Source organism: Pinus tabuliformis, chromosome 1_2 (assembly GCF_031772625.1).
Source record: "Pinus tabuliformis cultivar Carrire ecotype Pingquan chromosome 1_2, CPIR1, whole genome shotgun sequence".
In the NCBI taxonomy this organism is placed as follows: domain Eukaryota; kingdom Viridiplantae; phylum Streptophyta; class Pinopsida; order Pinales; family Pinaceae; genus Pinus; species Pinus tabuliformis.
The window spans coordinates 611,482,982-611,502,628 of NC_142298.1; positions in this window are offsets into that span (position 1 = coordinate 611,482,982).

The window sequence follows — 19,647 nt, forward strand, 5'->3', positions numbered from 1 at the left end:
GAAGAAAAATTACAGTAAACGAGTTCTTATCGAGACTCGATGATCAAAGTTTTGATCTTAACAGAAATTACATAAAAGCGTAATCATGTCTAACTCTCCCTCGAGCTAACAATGCTGTCCCATTTTATAAGGGTGACGGAGGAGATGTATAAGTACAAAAATAGATAAAACAATGATCCCTCAGGATCAAGGATCCTGAGGTATTCACCGAACCGTTAATCCTTAATCATCTCTTTTCTCTCCTGCATCGAGTTGGTGTCTCCACCTCCTTTTCAGGGCCGATTCGCTTTGATTTTCTTAGCCTTGTTTGCATTTGGTCTCCCGTCAAAGGGACAATAGTTATCTTGTCCTTGTCCTTTCCTTTGGAATGGAAACTTCTCGTTTTCACTCTTCCCTGCATAAGGAAATGACAATTGTCAATGTTTTAGTCTTGCATATTAAACTCACATGTTTTGTTATAATTCTTTATCGTTTTCCAAGTTCATGATGCAAAAAGGTTTGCAAGTTCTACTGAAAAGATAGTAAAATGATCATCAGAAACATACATTTTTAGTACTCCACACCGAGGTAGTAGGGGAGGGCACTGGAAGTAGGTTTCCGCACCGTGGGGATGTCTTGGATGTGGTTTGGGGCTCGCGCATTGTTCTGCAGCCTTGCGCTATGCTAGGTCTGTGCGGATAGAAATACCCTTATCGCATTTATTATAGATTGAATCACTTATTACTGGTTTGATCTAGTTAAAATGGTCTTTAAGAAAACATTTATTACTTTTGGTTATTTCACAAATAAGGATTAATCTAGTTCACATGTATTCTATCGTAGCGAATGCAGAAATCATAACAGTTCATTTATCATAAAAGATTAAAGTCCCAACCAACACAGGATTCAAAAGAAACTTAACTTTATTACCAATCTTCAACAATACATCCAGATCCACCCTACGCACTCAGCTGCAGGGGTCCACGCACACAACTGCAGACTTTCCAAGCCTTTGTGCACACAACTATGGAGCCTCTACCTTCTACCCTACTATTATAGACATTTTTGGGCACTGCAACCCCAGGCATGAAATTTCCATAAACCAAGGGCTCCTAAGTCCCTAAAAGTGTTGTTCTAACCCCTAAAAGAACAAGGTCAACTGATAACAGCTTCTCCAAGAAGTTCTCCATGAAAAACTGCTCAAAATTGGTCAAAACAGGATCATTTCAGCTGCTCCATAGGCAAAGTGCGTTGCATCTCACCTAAGTACACTCTGTGGGTGTGTTTCATTTCAAAAATCCCTTCTATGGGGTGCGATGGGCGAGAAGTGACAAATGGCAGTGTCATTCCGCGAGGTGGAGAGGCATGGAATCTTCCAGAAACTTCTCCTGTGACACTTGCCTCTCTAAATTCGACCAAGGATGAGTAAGAGATCATCAATCTCCAAGTGGAAGCAAGAACTATAAGAGGGAAGACACTAAGCAAATCACAAGCTGACTCATCTCCCTTACAGATATCTATATATGGATCCCTCATCCCAGAGATCGAGATGCTGGAATTTTGCATCTTGTAAGGAATTGTCATTGGTTTCTTGAGACAACATCATAGTGTTGGGTGATCTAAGCTTTGTATGAGGTGAAGAAGGGCTTATTTGCTGAGAGGAAGATGCTGGGTCAGAACAACTGGTTGTAACTCCCTTGGCTCTTTCTTCGTTATCAATAAAAGCTATTCAAGTTTTCCTACATACTTTTGTGTCATTTATGTTTTATGCATTTGTATGGTCAATTTACATCTGATCCTAGATTGTTTATGATTATAGATCCATGTTCTTGTATAGTGTTGTGCTACTGTGATCCTACAGGTACTCTATGAAGCTGGGCGTACAAGGGAGCAAGTAACGAAAGACTATCAAGAGAGAGGAATCGAACTAGGATATTAGCGCAAGACAGAGGTTGGTCTTATTGGTTCTTCTCTCACCTATATTTCTGTTGATGCCTCGAAAATCGCTGCAACAACATTGGGGGATAACCACCTAGTCCGGACCTTAACGCAGCTCCTTTTCCGTTTGGTGTGGTGGCTCCGACTGGATTAACTAGCTCCAGTTACCTTCTCCCTATTGCTATTGGTTTATGATGTATCTTTACATACAAATAGACAGGGATATCAGATCACTTTTTCTTGCTGATCAGGCAAGAGAATGACCCTTAAGCTGATTTGGGTTCAGCCAAGCCACAACTAAAGTTTTGCCTCTTTGAGGAGAGGACTTGAAAGAATGTAGAATTTACTCTAAATGCAAGCTTATTCTATGATGCAAGCAAAAGAAACTAGTCTAAATCCTATCTTAATTAGGAAGATATAGATCTAACCCAACTAAGAGCAAGATAATTAAAGTATTGAGATTTAAATATGTCTTGTTTATAATGAATATCAAGTTAATGAAGTAGTTCAATTAACTGATATTATAGTTACCAAAACACATCCCATTGAGACCTCTTAACTGAAATAATAAACCAACAACATTCAAGAAGTAGTTCATAAAAATGATATTAATTATCAAATCAATAAATCCAATAGTTGAATAATGATATGTGGAAATAGTTCACAACACATTACCATTCAATAAATCAGTTTTATAAGACAGATTTCTGAGTAAATAGTTACTCAGAAATCAGATTTTAATTCATAAGAACAGAGATACCTAATAACAAGATTGAGACAAATTACCCATATTGATAATAGTGCACAAACATGAATAAAATGAGACATTCTTGTTACCATAAAAATGAAACTGATATATGAAACAGTAGTATTAAAAATACCAATTTATTGCATCCATTTCTCTGATCTTGGTCTCCAACAGTCCTTTACATTGCTTGAACTTCTGCCTTCAAAGCTAAAGCCACAATAGTGAAAACTCTTCCCCTCATACATAATTCAAGATACAAAGGAAAAATCCTCAATAATCCCCATATCTGAGATTTTCTCTCCTCTCTCCTACAACTCTAAATTCCTATTACAGTAGTGCTTTTAGAAGTATAGCATTGCAGAGGAGAGCAGCCCCTTATTACATTCTGCAATCTATTACTTATACTATCTGTGAAGGAATTCTTGAGAGGAAAGTTTGGTGAAGAGAAATCAGCCAAATCCAATTGCTGGAGCATTCTCATTGATTGAGATCCTTTTCTCCATATTTCTTCCACTGTTTTCCTACAAAAATAAATCAAAATAAATTAAAATGAAACAATAAAATCAACATGGCATTGCTGGCATTCAAATCAAATCCAATCAAATTATATAAAATATAAATTCTCTATTGATGCCTAGGATGATTTAATTGGCCAAGAATATCATTGACGAGTGAATCTGCAATTAGAAGAGGCTTGGACCAATGAAAATAAAACTCAGAAAAATGATTTTTTTTTCAAAATTCAGAGCTTGATCTTGTACCTGATTTTTGACACAACAAATGACCAAATCTATCAATGAAATCTCCTCAGAAATATTCTCCTTGATTTTATCTTTCCAATGAGTCGTCCTGAGCCTCATTTGGCCAAGTATAACTCATTCTATGAGCTTCCAAAGTTGATGAGTCAAATCTGGCATGAATGTGGAAATTTTGTTGCTGGGCTAAAAAAAATGTAATTAAAAACTAATCCTAAATTAGTCTCTAATTAATTCTAATTTAATTGTTAATTATAAACTAAACTAATTATTAGTAAACTATTTATTAATTAATATATAACTAACTATTATAATTAACTAATTACAAACTATATAATATTAATCTAAATAATAATTGCAATTTTATTTATTTAAATTAATTATATTACATATATTAATTAATTTAAAATTAATTGTTTAAATTAATATATAAAAATAATAATAAATAAATATAAACTACCCCCACTTATTCTCACCATTAAATATTTAAACCTTTTAAACTAAAGCTATTATCACCCTACATTATTACATAAGCCTCTTTAAAACCATGAATGGAGTTATGGTAAGTACGTTATGCCTTTCGCATCGGCAAATCGGAGGATGGAGGGGCTCATTAAAATGTGTCAAGTGGACTTCCCCAATCCGATATCGCATCGGGGGTTATGGTGTGATATATTTTTTTTATATATTAAATTTTAGTTTAATTAAATTAATTATATTTTAAATAATAATTAATTTAATTAATCTGAGATTTAATATTAACAATCAATTTTGATTTTGATTTTATTTTAGGAGAGTTATTTTATAAACTACAGCCACTCTTAATAAAAGTAAACATAAAAATAACTATAGCCACTTCGAAAATTTTGGGTTTTCGAGATTAATAATTGATTTAGAAATTGGAGTAAATTTCTTAAATCTTGATACTTAATGATTTGGTCGCATAACTAAAAATGAAAAGTGTTAGTAAAAACTCGCTACAGGTTAATATTTAAAATGAATGCCTTATTGAACTAATTTATTTACAAAATGCAATATTGTACATTTTATGCATTTTTAACCCAGGCTAGATAAATGATGAGACTTCAAAGGAGTGCCATTTTCAAACCAGTTGACCAAATGAGGCGAAACAAGCGTCAATGGGAAGCTTATAAAAAATCGATTCTAACAAAGCAATCAAAACAAGAATCCAAAGAAAATGTAAAATTAACAAAAGCGTAGGGCAATCAACTAAATAAAAATCCAAAAAGGTGTTTAGCCAAAATTTTTATAGAAAGGGTCCCCATTATTTGAGTTGAGCAAGTCAAAAATGGGGGGGTTGTGTTTTTACCACAACAATGGCGACACACGGGAGAAGAACCAGTTATCTCTCTTTGATATGAATTAGATTTAAAGTAAAAATATTTAAAGAAGATAGAATTATTATTTTTGAATGCTTGACTAGGTTCATTAATCTTAATAAAAACAAGAATCATCTAACTGTAATTTTCCTCAAAATTTCTCATAAATTAAAATATTTCAAAACTCTATATCAGTCCTTAATTAATTGTAGAGATAAAGCAGGGTTCACTTTACAACTTAGCTTTTAAAATATACTCCTTTGTCATAGGTAGAGCCACTGCTGCTAGCAAACATCTATAGTTTCGACAGGGTTACCTTTTAATCATAAATGATTCAGAATCCCATCTGTTTAAGAATTATTGATCTAGAGATAAATCCATTTATATATGTTTATTTTTATTATTATTTTTTTTGAATTTTTTTTTTTTATAAATCTTAAAAGCCATTGTCCCGGTTTGGTGACTAGGTAGTTGACAATGCCATTCACTGGCTATAATCGGACTGAACAAGCTGGCTCGTGATGAGACCCCTTGCCTTATAATTGTTTACAATCATAAGCCATTACCCTGATTTGTTTAGCAGTGTTGGTAAGATCAGCCTATTTTTCCCCTATGATCATGGTAAGCAGGCTCATGATGAGACCTCTTATCTTTTAAGTTTAAATATATTTCGGGATTATATTCTAGAAAATAAGACTCTTTGGGACAGGGAGAATCATTAACTCCTTAAGAGTTAAGAATGACTATTTTAGAGTTAAAGGTGCTTTGCTGTAAAGTGTCTTTACATGGTTAAAAATAACTTTTCTTGATTGATAATAGAACTTTGAAAGATCGTAATGAAATTTTGAAATCTCAAAATGATTACAATTTGATGAAAAGGAAATTTTCAGATTTTATGATACTTTGTCAACTTCTCAAAATTGGTAATTTCTTCCTTAAGTATGTCTACCTTTATAATAAGAAAATTAAACTTTACTAAGAGATTTAAGAAAAAGCTAATAGGTGACTATTAACAATTTTTCTCCACGTATCCTGAGCATTGTTAGGTAACAAATAGGCCTTCCATATAAATAATGGCAAAGTCACCAAAATCAAAGCTGAAATCCGAAGGAAAAGAATTCTTATGCTAAAATGAGAAAGAAATCAGCAAACAAAAATAAAAATGAAGAAATTTTAAAAATGGAAAAGAAAATCCAAGTTTCTAAAGATAAACTCAAACAAGAATGTTTATACCAATGTCTCAACAATATGAAGAAAATAAAATAATCGTGTAATGATTCCTTCTTATGTTGAGATTTAGAAAAATCATACCTTGCAGGATTGTAAGTGTTTTAGGCCTTTTGGATAGCAGTGACGATAAAATTCAGCCACAATGAAAACTTTTTGTATGATATTAATCTTCTTGTTTCAAAGCATCATCTTGATCATTTTCTAATAAAATGAATGCTTAAAGAAACAAACTAAAGGTTCAGAAACTTCTTGGTGTAGCTATTTTGATGAAGATTATTGCTGCTTATTGAAATAAAACTTGGAGAAAAGTATGGACTTCAAAAATATGATCTGGCGGAGAATTGGAAACTTCAAATGGAGAGCTACAAAACAGAGTTTTATATCAGCATAATTTAAAAACAAAAATGAAACTAGAGTGATGAAATGGAAATTAATGAAAGTGGGCACATGAATCTTACCATTGGATAATTGCTTTTGATCTTACCTGAAAGGTATCAATTTCTCCAAACTAGCTGACTCCTTATTTTAATTAACATTAAAAACATGAAGAAGTCAAACTAACCAAAATCATATAACCCAAAATCATTATTTATTTTACTTACACTAGAGTAAGCAGTAAATGTAAAAATAGAATGCTTAGTGCTCAAGGGAGCTGAAATGAAAACAAATGCATCAGAAATGAGAATAAAAATTTGCAGTATGAATGTTTCTCAAAATATTATAAGTTTGATATAAACTCCATGATTTTATAAATTGTCCAAAATCAAGACCAAATCCAAGATAATAAAATTTAAATATGAAGATAGAGAGGTCTTGAATTCTTTTTTTAATTATGGAATTATATATTTAAAACTTAAATGTATGAGAAATCAAAATGATTTTTGTATGCTGCAATTTTGTCAACAATTGCTTTTTTTCCATAGTGGTTTCCCAAGCTCACTTTTAAAATAACATATCATCGTATCGGATGATTCACATAACATGTTTTTTCACCATGCTTCAATTTTAATTTGCAAAACTTCACTTTTATTGCTATGCCATATATTGATTAAATGTTAACGACTTAGAGGCATGCATTGGAAGTTCTCGCATCAAAGGTTGCAACGACGAATCGCCAATATGAAAATATGCGATGAGAAGTTGTGCTATGAGATGGAGCGATCGCATCATTAAAGAAATATTATATCGGGGGTCGGGGCATCTTTACACTGTGCTTCCCACATCGCACATCGCACATCGCAGAATCAGAGATTTGATGTAAGCATAAATAACAATGCGACGAAGCGATTGCGATATCGGCGATTGGCAAACTTTTGGTACCCGATGTAACACGATATGATTCTTGCGATGCCGATATGCGATGAATGACGTGACTAGTTGGCGATCGGCATTTTTAAGCACATGGTGTAACAATATTTGATATGCCGATATGCGATGAAGAGTGGACCCGATAACTTTATGATAAAAATTTGCTAACATATCGGATCCGAGACATCGACCCTTTAAAAGTTATGCTCTTACCATTATTGTGATTAAACGGACGCGATAATTTTATGATTTTGATTTGAATTTCATATCGGGTCCAGAATTATGTGTTTATCACAATATCGGTAAAGTCGATTATCAGAGATCGGCGATTCACGATAATGGAAGTATATGTCAACTGCAAAGCTCCGATATGCGAAATGCGATATGGCATATGAGTGATATAATACATCGGAGGTATGCGAAATGTTAAGAATTACTTCTGATGAAATCTTTTGATGCAAATGGTCTTATGATATTCCTTGAAATTTCAATTGGGTTTTCTAAGTGAATAAAAGCAAAATTAAAAAATGCTTAAATTCTAATGCATCACAAATAAAATTTCCCTGAGCCTATTGCAAATTCGAAATGGGTTTACTGCTTACTTCAAGTTTTTGAAAACAAATGAAAACCTGTAAATAAAATAGAACACGAATCAAAAATAAACTAAGGAAAAGAGAAACTAATAAGAGATGAGAACGAACTTGCAAACGCGTACCTAGAAGGAAATTGTTTGCAAATTTTACCTTACGAATCTTCAAATTCTTCCTTCGATTTATCAAAATTTCGACTTTGTTCAAAATCATCTCATCATTTATTCTAAATCTAAGTGCGCAATCAGCCTAAATAAAATATGTTTATTCATGTTCAGGAAATATAAAATTTACCAGAAATAAATATAAAAATAGGCTCCCATTTTGAATTGAAACAACAATTTATAATCTCTGCTTATTCTGAATAACTTGAGAAGAATCCGTATTGTTATAGCGACTGTTCAATAATACCTTTAGTAAATGAATATGATGCATTTTGTAGCATCAAATAATAAACTAAAGATCAGAATGGGATAAAGCCACTAATTGTGAAAAAGTATCAAAACAGATTTGAATGTGTGCACTTAGCAAAATGGACATCCTTAACAAATTTCGAGGAAGATAATATGAACTTCATATGATTACCGTGAAAGGTTAGACTGACTAATAATGATTGAATTAGAATTAATCTTATGATAGACAGTCATACATTTCATGGGATAATGGGATCATGAAGCTTTTATATCCTTAAATCCTTACCGTATAAATTTCAAAAGAAAATCTTAGAAGGAAATCCCGAAATGAAGAAAAGTGGCTTTGAGGCAATCGATACCAAGTGCAACTTTAATTGAATTTAATCAAGACATTATTCAAAATAGGCAGAGTAGAGGTATTGCTGTAAGAAATTTAAAAGAAAGCAAGAATTAAAATTTTCTGATAGGGAAAAATGTTTTCACTGAACATGTATGAGAATGGCTGATTTGTTTGTTTTATTTTTAATCTACAGAACTGTTAAAACAAATTAACTATACAAAACAAACTAACTAAATTAATTCTACTCCTATTCTAACCATATACATGAAAATGACTAGGTATAGTCATATTTCCAGTGTAACCATTCTCTCATTTTTATTCCCGCGTTTATGTACAGTTCAAATGTTAGTAATAAAAATACAGATTTGACTAAACTAAGGAAAATAAATATGAAATCAGAATGTACAGTTATTGTTAGGAACTTAATTAAAATCTCTCTCTCCTGAAATTTCCTTTCCAATTGACTACCAATTGGATCATAAAAATCTGGATGGATTTCTATTAAGGATTGAGAAATGTTCAAAGGAAGAGATAACAGGCCAGATTGTGAAGATGAGCTTTTAGATTCTTTGACCTGAAAAAATTTGTTAGTGTTATGTACAAATGTTAAATCATTGACAATTTTCCTTGAAGGAAAAATTTCCAAACAATTTTCAAATGAGTCAATGAAAAATGGATGGAAGCCTTTCAAATAAAATGACAATTTATTAATTGAATTGAATTGCTGGCCAGATTGTAAAAATACATTCTCTTGTTGACATTGCCTTTGAAAAGATAGAAGCTTTTGATGAAACATTAGCATTGATATAAATTGGAATATTAATATCTTTCGATGCTGATGATTATAATGTGAAACTTGAATTTCCCAATTGGGCAATGCATCAATTGAGTGTTTGATAGTAAGGTATTCAATATGCCAGTGAAAAGTGTGGAAAATTTGAAAAATTAAATCTGATTTTATACAAAATAAGTGGGGAAATAAAAATAAAATTAAATCACTATTTTTACAACTAATGTTACAGCACATTTGGGATCGTTTTGAAATGATTTCATTTTCACAAGGAATGGCCAGAATTATGGAATTTGAATAATTTTGAATTCCAACTTGTGAAATAGAAAACGAATTATGATTATGAATAGGAATGGGAGTTTGATCCTCATATGAATCATAAATTGGAATGATTTCTTGAATGGTGAAATCATGAAGATAATTTGCTGCTCTAGAATGAGGATTAGTTGGGATAATTCCTAAATTGAAGTGTTCCTCATCCTTAGATGTTATTTGAATTTTATCATGAGGATTATTTTGAGAATAATAGAAATCAACATCCTCAATGTCAGAGTAATCATCATAAATGACCTCACAAGATTGTTTGGAATTCCCTTCGATTTCATCCAATATACCAAAACAAGGAGGAACAAAAATCTCATGTTCATTAGTGGCAAAAGAATGATCAATTATTATTTCTTTATCTTTATAAAAATTTAATGGTAATTCATTTAAATCATCCTCTTTAATTTCTGAAATATCATTGATACCAAGAGGAGAAAAATTACTATCATTAAAAATATCAGGATAAAGGGAAAAATGTGAACCTGAAACAATGCATTTAAAACTGTCTCTGTTTGAAAGCTCTTGCGTATTATGCTCATTATAAATTTCAGATTGCAGATCATTCCTTTGCATACTCATGTTTTCTTGAAGAAGGCTGCTTTGCTGCTCTGATTTTGGCATTTGCTCATCATGGAGAAATTCAGAAATTTGTATAGCCGTTTGCATTTTATTTACTTTGATTGCTTCTTGTACTTGCTAATTTGCGATTTGATTTTCCAAATTTACTTCAAAGTAGCTTTCAGATTTCAAGGCGGCTTTTTCTCCAAAATTGCTATTGTTGTCTTCTTGCATTTGAATGGAAATATTTTCCAAGCTTTGTGAAACCACTTCATCACCATTTATTTGCACATCCATATTGGAATTCTCATTTATATTAGAAGGGGATGGAACAAAGCTCGAATTAATTTCATATGGAATGGGAATGGTTGGAAGAGAACAAATATATTCAAACCAATTTAATGATTCTTCTTCCGTAGGTTTATCTTCGTCTTTAAATCTTAAGCAATTCAAATGAAATCGCATATTAAAATCATTAACAGACTCATTTTTAAACCTTCATAGATATTCAATTTCTTCACATACCTGTTCATAATCATAGCCGTCAAATTTACAAATGAAAATTGTAACAAATTGATCCCAGCTATGGATTGAAGCAACTGGAAGAGTTCTACACCAGCTTCTGGCTTTTGCCGCAAATGTGAGAGTAAAAATTCTGCATAAAATGCCTTCATCAATTCCTTGAAAATCGTAATTTGAAACATTTTGAATAAATTGAAAGACATGGTTAAAAGCAGAAGAATTTCTCTTACCATTGAACTTTACCTGAGACAAGAATCTTACCACTTCGGGCGGGGTATTGGAGGATGCATGTCCATGGATACAACTCCAAATTGGAAGCTTAAGAGGAGCCATCACAATAAATAAAATATTAAAATTGAAAAGACTCCAATAGACAAATTTCGCAGGCCCTCCTTCTAGCGCCAAAAATGTTGATGCCTCGAAAATCGCTGCAACAACATTGGGGGATAACCACCCGGTCCGGACCTTAAAGCAGCTCCTTTTCCGTTTGGTGTGGTGGCTACGACTGGTTTAACTAGGTCCCGTTACCTTCTCCCTATTGCTATTGGTTTATGATGTATCTTTACATACTAATAGACAGGGATATCAGATCATTTCTTCTTGCTGATCAGGCAAGAGAATGACCCTTAAGCTGATTTGGGTTCAGCCAAGCCACAACTAAAGTTTTGCCTCTTTGAGGAGAGGACTTGAAAGAATGTAGAATTTACTCTAAATGTAAGCTTATTCTATGATGCAAGCAAAAGAAACTAATCTAAATCCTATCTTAGTTAGGCAGATATAGATCTAACCCAACTAAGGCCAAGATAATTAAAGTATTGAGATTTAAATATGTCTTGTTTATAATGAATATCAAGTTAATGAAGTAGTTCAATTAACTAATATTATAGTTACCAAAACACATCCCATTGAGACCTCTTAACTGAAATAATAAACCAACAACATTAAAAAAGTAGTTCATAAAAATGATATTAATTATCAAATCAGTAAATCCAATAGTTGAATAATGATATGTGGAAATAGTTCACAACACATTACCATTCAATATATCAATTTTATAAGACATATTTCTGAGTAAATAGTTACTCAGAAATCAGATTTTAATTCATAAGAACAGAGATACCTAATAACAAGATTGAGACAAATTACGCATATTGACAATAGTGCACAAACATGAATAAAATAAGACAATCCTGTTACCATAAAAATGAAACTGATATCTGAAACAGTAGTATTAAAAATACCAATTTATTGCATCCATTTCTCTTATCTTGGTCTCCAACATTCCTTTATATTGCTTGAACTTCTGCCTTCAAAGCTAAAGCCACAATAGTGAAAACTCTGCCCCTCATACATAATTCAAGATACAAATGAAAAATCCTCAATAATCCCCAGATCTGAGATTTTCTCTCCTCTCTCCTACAACTCTAAATTCCTATTACAGTAGTGCTTTTAGAAGTCTAGCATTGCAGAGGAGAGCAGCCCCTTATTACATTCTGCAATCTATTACTTATACTATCTGTGAAGGAATTCTTGAGAGGAAATTTTGGTGAAGAGAAATCTATCAAATCCAATTGCTGGAGCATTCTCATTGATTGAGATCCTTTTCTCCATATTTCTTCCACTGTTTTCTTGCAAAAATAAATCAAAATAAATTAAAATGCAACAATAAAATCAACATGGCATTGCTGGAATTTAAATCAAATCCAATCAAATTATATAAAATATAAATTCTCTATTGATGCCTGGGATGATTTTATTGGCCAAGAATATCATTGATGAGTGAATCTGCAATTAGAAGAGGCCTAGACCAATGAAAATAAAACTCAAAAAAATGATTTTGTTTTCAAAATTCGGAGCTTGATCTTCTGCCTGATTTTTGACCCAATAAATGACCAAATTTGTCAATGAAATCTCCTCAGAAATATTCTCCTTGATTTTATCTTTCCAATGAGCCGTCCTGAGCCTCATTTGGCCAAGTATAACTCATTCTATGAGCTTCCAAAGTTGATGAGTCAAATCTGGCATGAATCTGGAAATTTTGTTGTTGGGCTAAGAAAAATGTAATTAAAAACTAATCCTAAATTAGTCTCTAATTAATTCTAATTTAATTGTTAATTATAAACTAAACTAATTATTAGTAAACTATTTATTAATTAATATATAACTAACTATTATAATTAACTAATTACAAACTATATAATATTAATGTAAATAATAATTACAATTTTATTTATTTAAATTAATTATATTACATATATTAATTAATTTAAAATTAATTATTTAAATTAATATATAAAAAAAACAATAAATAAATATAAACTACCCCCACTTATTCTCACCATTAAATATTTAAACCTTTTAAACTAAAGCTATTATCACCCTACGTTATTACATAAGCCTCTTTAAAACCATGAATGGAGTTATGGTAAGTACGTTATGCGTTTTGCATCGGCAAATCGGAGGATGGAGGGGCTCATTAAAATGTGTCAAGTGAACTTCCCTGATCCGATATCGCATCGGGGGTTATGGTGTGATATATTTTTTTTATATATTAAATTTTAGTTTAATTAAATTAACTATATTTTAAATAATAATTAATTTAATTAATCTGAGATTTAATATTAACAATCAATTTTGATTTTGATTTTATTTTAGGAGGGTTATTTTATAAACTACAGCCACTCTTAATAAAAGTAAAAATAAAAATAACTATAGCCACTTCGAAAATTTTGGGTTTTCGAGATTAATAATTGATTTAGAAATTCGAGTAAATTTCTTAAATCTCGATACTTAATGATTTGGCCGCATAACTAAAAATGAAAAATGTTAGTAAAAACTCGCTACAGGTTAATATTTAAAATGAATGCCTTATTGAACTAATTTATTTACAAAATGCAATATTGTACATTTTATGCATTTTTAACTCAGGCTAGATAAATGATGAGACTTCAAAGGAGTGCCATTTTCAAACGAGTTGACCAAATGAGGCAAAACAAGCGTCAATGGGAAGCTTATAAAAAATCGATTCTAACAAAGCAATCAAAACAAGAATCCAAAGAAAATGTAAAATTAACAAAAGCGTAGGGCAATCAACTAAAAAAAAATCCAAAAATGTGTTTAGCCAAAATTTTTATAGAAAGGGTCCCCATTATTTGAGTTGAGCAAGTCCAAAATGGGGGGGTTGTGTTTTTACCACAACAATTTCATAAAGGAAAAACGAAAGTAGCTTTACTTTGTTTGTTTCTAAGGTAGCTACCACACCTTAGTGGGATAAGCAGTTCTGCATAGACACTTTTCCCTGTAACAAAATGGCGACTCCACTGGGGATGAATTAGGTTGTTTGTTTATCTTGCTTGTTTTTTATTTTATAAACTTACAGATGGAGCATGAAGTCGAGCCAGGTAGCTTTCGAACTGCATTTGCTATGGAATTGCAAAGTAGATAAATGTCGCTTCAGTCAATCTCCAAGATTTGTTTATGACTTAAACAACTGATTCACAAACTCTCTAACTGCCCTCATGGTAGCTCTTAGAACCTCCTTAGATCTACCCCTGATTTTTGCATTACTGATTACCATTTGCTCAGCCAAAACCCACGAACTGAACTGTAAACTGTGACACGGAACCCAAGCAAAGTATTGTCTCTGGCCAAGTGCAGGTTCTATTCTGTGAATCTGAAATTCAGCGCACTTCCCGAGTGTAGTAGGTGCGCTGCATTTCAAGTTCATTGTGTTACAGGTGCGTTGATCAGACTAGGAATTGTTCAGTTTTGGTTTCTGTGATTCATTCTTTTCAGTTCTATTCATGAATTTTGCTGCCTGTAATCAGTATATCTCTGTTTGAAACCCCTTTTCCTTGTTGTTATTCCACCTCCATTGTGCAAAAGAACTGTAAATGTTTTTGTGTATTTGTTGAGTCATTTTCAGTTCTCCTTTGCAAAAAGTAATGTAATTGTACTGTCGTCCCTTGATTTGAAAGTGTCGCAAGTGTCGTTTTCAGTCATAGGAAAGAGTTTGGTTGCTATTGATAGTCGATTACCCTGTTACTATTGTATTTGGTCTGAATTTGTAGTTTTTCTAGTGTTGAAAGCAAGTATTCATTTCCAAATCGTAAAGTGTTGTGATTGTCTCCATTTTTTATTTTGAAAAGAAACTTCTCAGTAATTGTCGCTTGAAAATTAATTCATATTTGTACATTAGCTTTCTTTTTACCATTCACATACTAAGAAAGCCAAAAACAAATACATGCAAGTGCATTTGGATTTAGACTGTTTGATTGGTTTGATTTAGGACAGTGCATCTAGTGTGTGCTCTTTGCTCTTTGTGAAAGAATAATGTCTCTCTTTCCTTAGTAGCTAGTATTTTCATTGCACAAAGAAGATAAAAGATTGTTTATCATCTTAGATTGCATCTTAGGAATTGTACATCTACATCTCATGGTGAACCTGAAAGGCAAATTTATTAAACAAGATCAACTATAAAATAAATTTAATGAATCTAACAACGCTTTGGAACCTAACGCACAACATCTAGAAGTCTAGGCTAGAGACGTATTCTGGCGTCGTAAAGCCTGGTAACTGTTGTTCTCACTGATGGTTGGGTGATTCCTCCACTTTGAGACGATAAGTGCCAGTATGGACTTGTGCTCCCACATACCGTCGAGTATATTTTGGGAGACCACAATAGGCTTAATCCTTTATCCATAGGAAGCCGTGTCTGCCGCCCTATCGATCACAATGCACTGAACACAACATTCGGGAAGATTGACTTCCGTACCGTAAAATTATTCTGCAGTTTTGCGATTGGTCTGGTAATCCCTCTACCTAGATTTCCAGAGCAGTCCCTTTCGTTCCTTTTCAGACTCCTTAACAGAAAAAGTCCATCTGAGCACTTGTCACTTCAGGCTCATTAAAAATCAAAGGTGACTAGAGTCATCTTTTATTTTTTCTCGACTCTTTAAAATTGAAAAAACAAGTTGTGTCAAAGCATCTAAAATTCATTTTAAACGGAATAATTATCACCCTTTCCTACGTTGATCTTAGGTTGAGAAAATGGAATCCACCAACCAAGGAATTCCCCTTGGAGGAAATCCTAGTCCCTTCTCCTCTTGGGGAGATGTTGGTGCACCCCATATGGCCACATTGTCGCTTCTAGGATTGACAATCGGCTTGCCCGTATGGCTCTTCTCAACCTCTGTCGTTCAGAACACCACAATTCCTGAATAATCGAGTCAGCAACTAGACGAATCCAGAGTTACCCACCAACCTTCTACTTCCTCCAATTCTTCCCCTCCTCCTTCCTCTTCGCTTGATGGGGTTGGTAAAGCCAAAAATCAAGTACCTGAGAAGAAGAAGGAAAAGAAAAAAAAGAGAAGAAGGAGAAGGAGCCAAAAGCGAAAGGGGGAAACCAAGCATCGTCTAGCGAAAATCCACACACTGCACCGACCAGGCCTAAATCGCCATGTGTCATTTACAAAGGAGACCACTATCATTGAGATTGCCCCTGTATCCCTCGGATCTTAAGGGACTGGTCTCCTCGTTTGCACAACCCGGTGTTGTCAACCTCTGATGATCATGTTGAAAACACACTGTCAACTAGTGAAAGTGAAGCCCCACAAAAAAAATGAAAATATAGATTTCCTTGTAAACTGTGTGAAGGAAATCATGCCATCCACCATTGTCCCTTCTTAGATGAGGCTAAAAGAGTTTTGGACGATCGTCTGGTTTCACCGTTACGAATTCCTCTTGGATATAAAAAACTCTTGCCAAGTCCGTCACTAGTTGAAAATCCGGCTGACCTTCCCAGGTGGTCAGCCGAAGCATCTATCATTGAAGACAAACCATCTAAACCCATACCAGACGAAAGTCAAAAGGTCGAGGCGGCAGTTGACCAGGTCTTGCCTTCAGAGGTTCCATCTTCCGATGATACAGTCACAGAAGAGAATAAGGGTGACACTGTCCAAATTCTTTTTGTAAGCACAGACTCCGATGAACATGGGGGCAATTTACCCATTCTTTTACCGTAGGAAGGAAGTTCGTCAGAGTCGTACCCGGCCGTCTATTCGGTCCCACCTCCAAGCAACCTAATTGTTTCCTTCGACTGGAATCAACTAGGCAGACCCCGTTTACCGGCTAGTGTACCATTCCGAATTATTGCTCAAATATATAGAATGGTTATGGCTGGTACCATCATAGATGAAGGGGCTTATGTGAGTATGCTTTCCTTGACTGCTTGGAAAGTGCTTCGTTCGCCATCGCTTTTGCCTGAGATGAGAAATATAACAGGCTTTGACAAAGGAACTAGTCGACCGTTAGGGATCCTTCCCAATGTGCCCATAACATTCAGAGGCAAAATCATTCATATGAACGTAATGGTAGTTCAAGGACCCCTAGATTATAATCTACTCCTTGGACGAGACTATATTTATTGCATGGGAGCCATTGTCTCATCACTCTTTAGAGTGATGTGTTTTCCGTACGAAGGAAGAGTGGTCAAGCTCGTGGACCAGCTTTCATTTCCCGGATCACGCATAAAAAATAGTCATATACCATCCCTAAATGGTCTTTTCACACAAGGAATGTCTCATCAATCTCCAGTCCGTCCACCTGATGAGCGTGAGTGATTCGGCGGACATGACTGAAACCCAGGGGGCATGCACCCTAGTCTGCTTCGGCAGGAAAACTTCGGGAATAACGTAGGTTTCCGCGAGAGATATATGACTGGACTGTACTCTCGTCCATGATTGGAAGAGGGGGTTAGACTAGAATAAGATACTCTCGTCAAAGTTATGTGAGTGGATTGTCTCACCTTTGTCTATTTCGGTAGACATCGCCGAAGAAGTGTTTTGTTTGCGGTGTGAATAGAACAATCTTTGGTAACCTGAAAGAGGTAGACCTTTCCTGATAAAACAAATGTTTTGTTGGAGATTTGAAAGGTGATCTTGAAACTCTGTTGTATACCTGGGGACATGCAAACCTTTTGGCGTGCAGGCAAAGAGCGATCATTTATTTGTTTTTTGGATTGGTCGTTTCCTAACTTACATAAAGAAAGGATGTGGGGCAAAACTCAAAAAATTGCCATTTTTAAATGGGACATTCTTATTATACGACTGGATTAGTCGAGCAGTTTTAGCACATAGTTCAAGCTCGCTTAAAAATAAACATAAGTCATGAGCAAATGTTTCTCCTCGCGTTTAAGCTCATTAAAAAATGAACTATTTCCCGGTAAATAACCATCGTGAATGTAGCACTTCAGCCTTTAAAGCCTTGGTCATGTTCTCATCATCACCTCCACTCTGTATTGGCTGATCATTCACCTCCATTTGATTGTTTACACCTTTTGATGAATAGCTGCGAAGAGTGATCCCACTAGCCATCCTTGTAACACTGTTGTGATTGGAAAATTCCAAACCTTACCTCGAATCAGCTGCTACCCAATTTTATCACTCGTTCCTCAAAAGACGAGTCTCCTTTAAGCTCTTTTCAACTGACTCATAAAATATGAATAGATTGCCGAGCCATTGGCCTCTCCAGCTCGTTAAAGGGACCGAAAGTGCTATCCCTCCTTTAATTTTTAATCTTTTTGGACCTGAGGGATTATTACACAAAAAGATCAAATGCTTGTTTTGTTTGGCTTGTTAAAAGTATCGAAAATTCATCCCTTCTGTATTATTTTATACTTTTTCGGACTCAAGGGATTAGATGACGAAAAAGGAATTTTGGAGTTTCCTTTACGTCCCTTTTCAGACTCTCTAAAATTGAAAAGGACAGAGTTATCTTTGTCGTTAAACTCGTTAAAATGTAATAGCGACAAACTTGTCCATAGCAGACAAGAACGAGTTTCACTATCGCTAGGCTCGTTAAAACATAGCGATGGGTTTGCCCGAAGGGAAAATTATAGAAAAAGAATATGTTACCCTCCTCAAGCTTGACAAAAATAAAGAGGTATTGGTCAGCAATCACTGGGGAAAAATTGGGAAGAAAACTTGAAGAAACTTTGTTGGTAGCAAGTCGCTCTGGAACATGACAATTTCACTCCGCATCCAAGTCGGGTTGGGTTGTTTCATTCACCTGTCACATAGCCATGGTCCCATCACAGCATCCAAATTTGAGGTTAATGCTACCAATCCATCACGTCAGTGTCACCGATATGTTCAAGAGAATTCATTCAGAGAATTCACCTGTGTCTCACCTACTACAATACATTTACGCTCCATTCTTTCATGACCGCCGCCCTGAACCTTATGTCATCAGATCGTTTTCACCTCCATTAAAATCAATTGCTCCGTTCCGTGTCATTGATGTGGGATTCATTAAGGCCCTCCTATGACGGATCGCTTCTTGTCGACATCAGCTCATTATCCAAGAAGTCAATCTAGGAACACCTCGTTCAGTACTTTGAAGCTTGCATGCCTCAATGGCAAGTTTCTCACTTCCGACGACAGGTTTACATCAATGGCCTTCGACCGAAAGATTTTGCGTGGTGTTCGATGCCAAGTCCTTTATTCACACCACGTGAATTGTACCGCAGTAGATTGAGGGTCATTATCATTATCGCTGATTCCTCTCGTGCCTGTTAACAGCTTACATCATTGGCTGGTAATCAGGCGATGTCTTTCCATGTTCGACTCCAGAACATCTCTCACATGGATAGACTTGTACTTCGAGTGAAGATCGAACGATATTGAAGACCCCGGATCTAGCTTCATCCATCTGGGCTGCGATATATATTAAGGGAAATAAAGACATCAAATGTACATTATTGCTGCACAGATAATCATCCAATCAAAGGGATGATGGCTCTACCAGAATCATC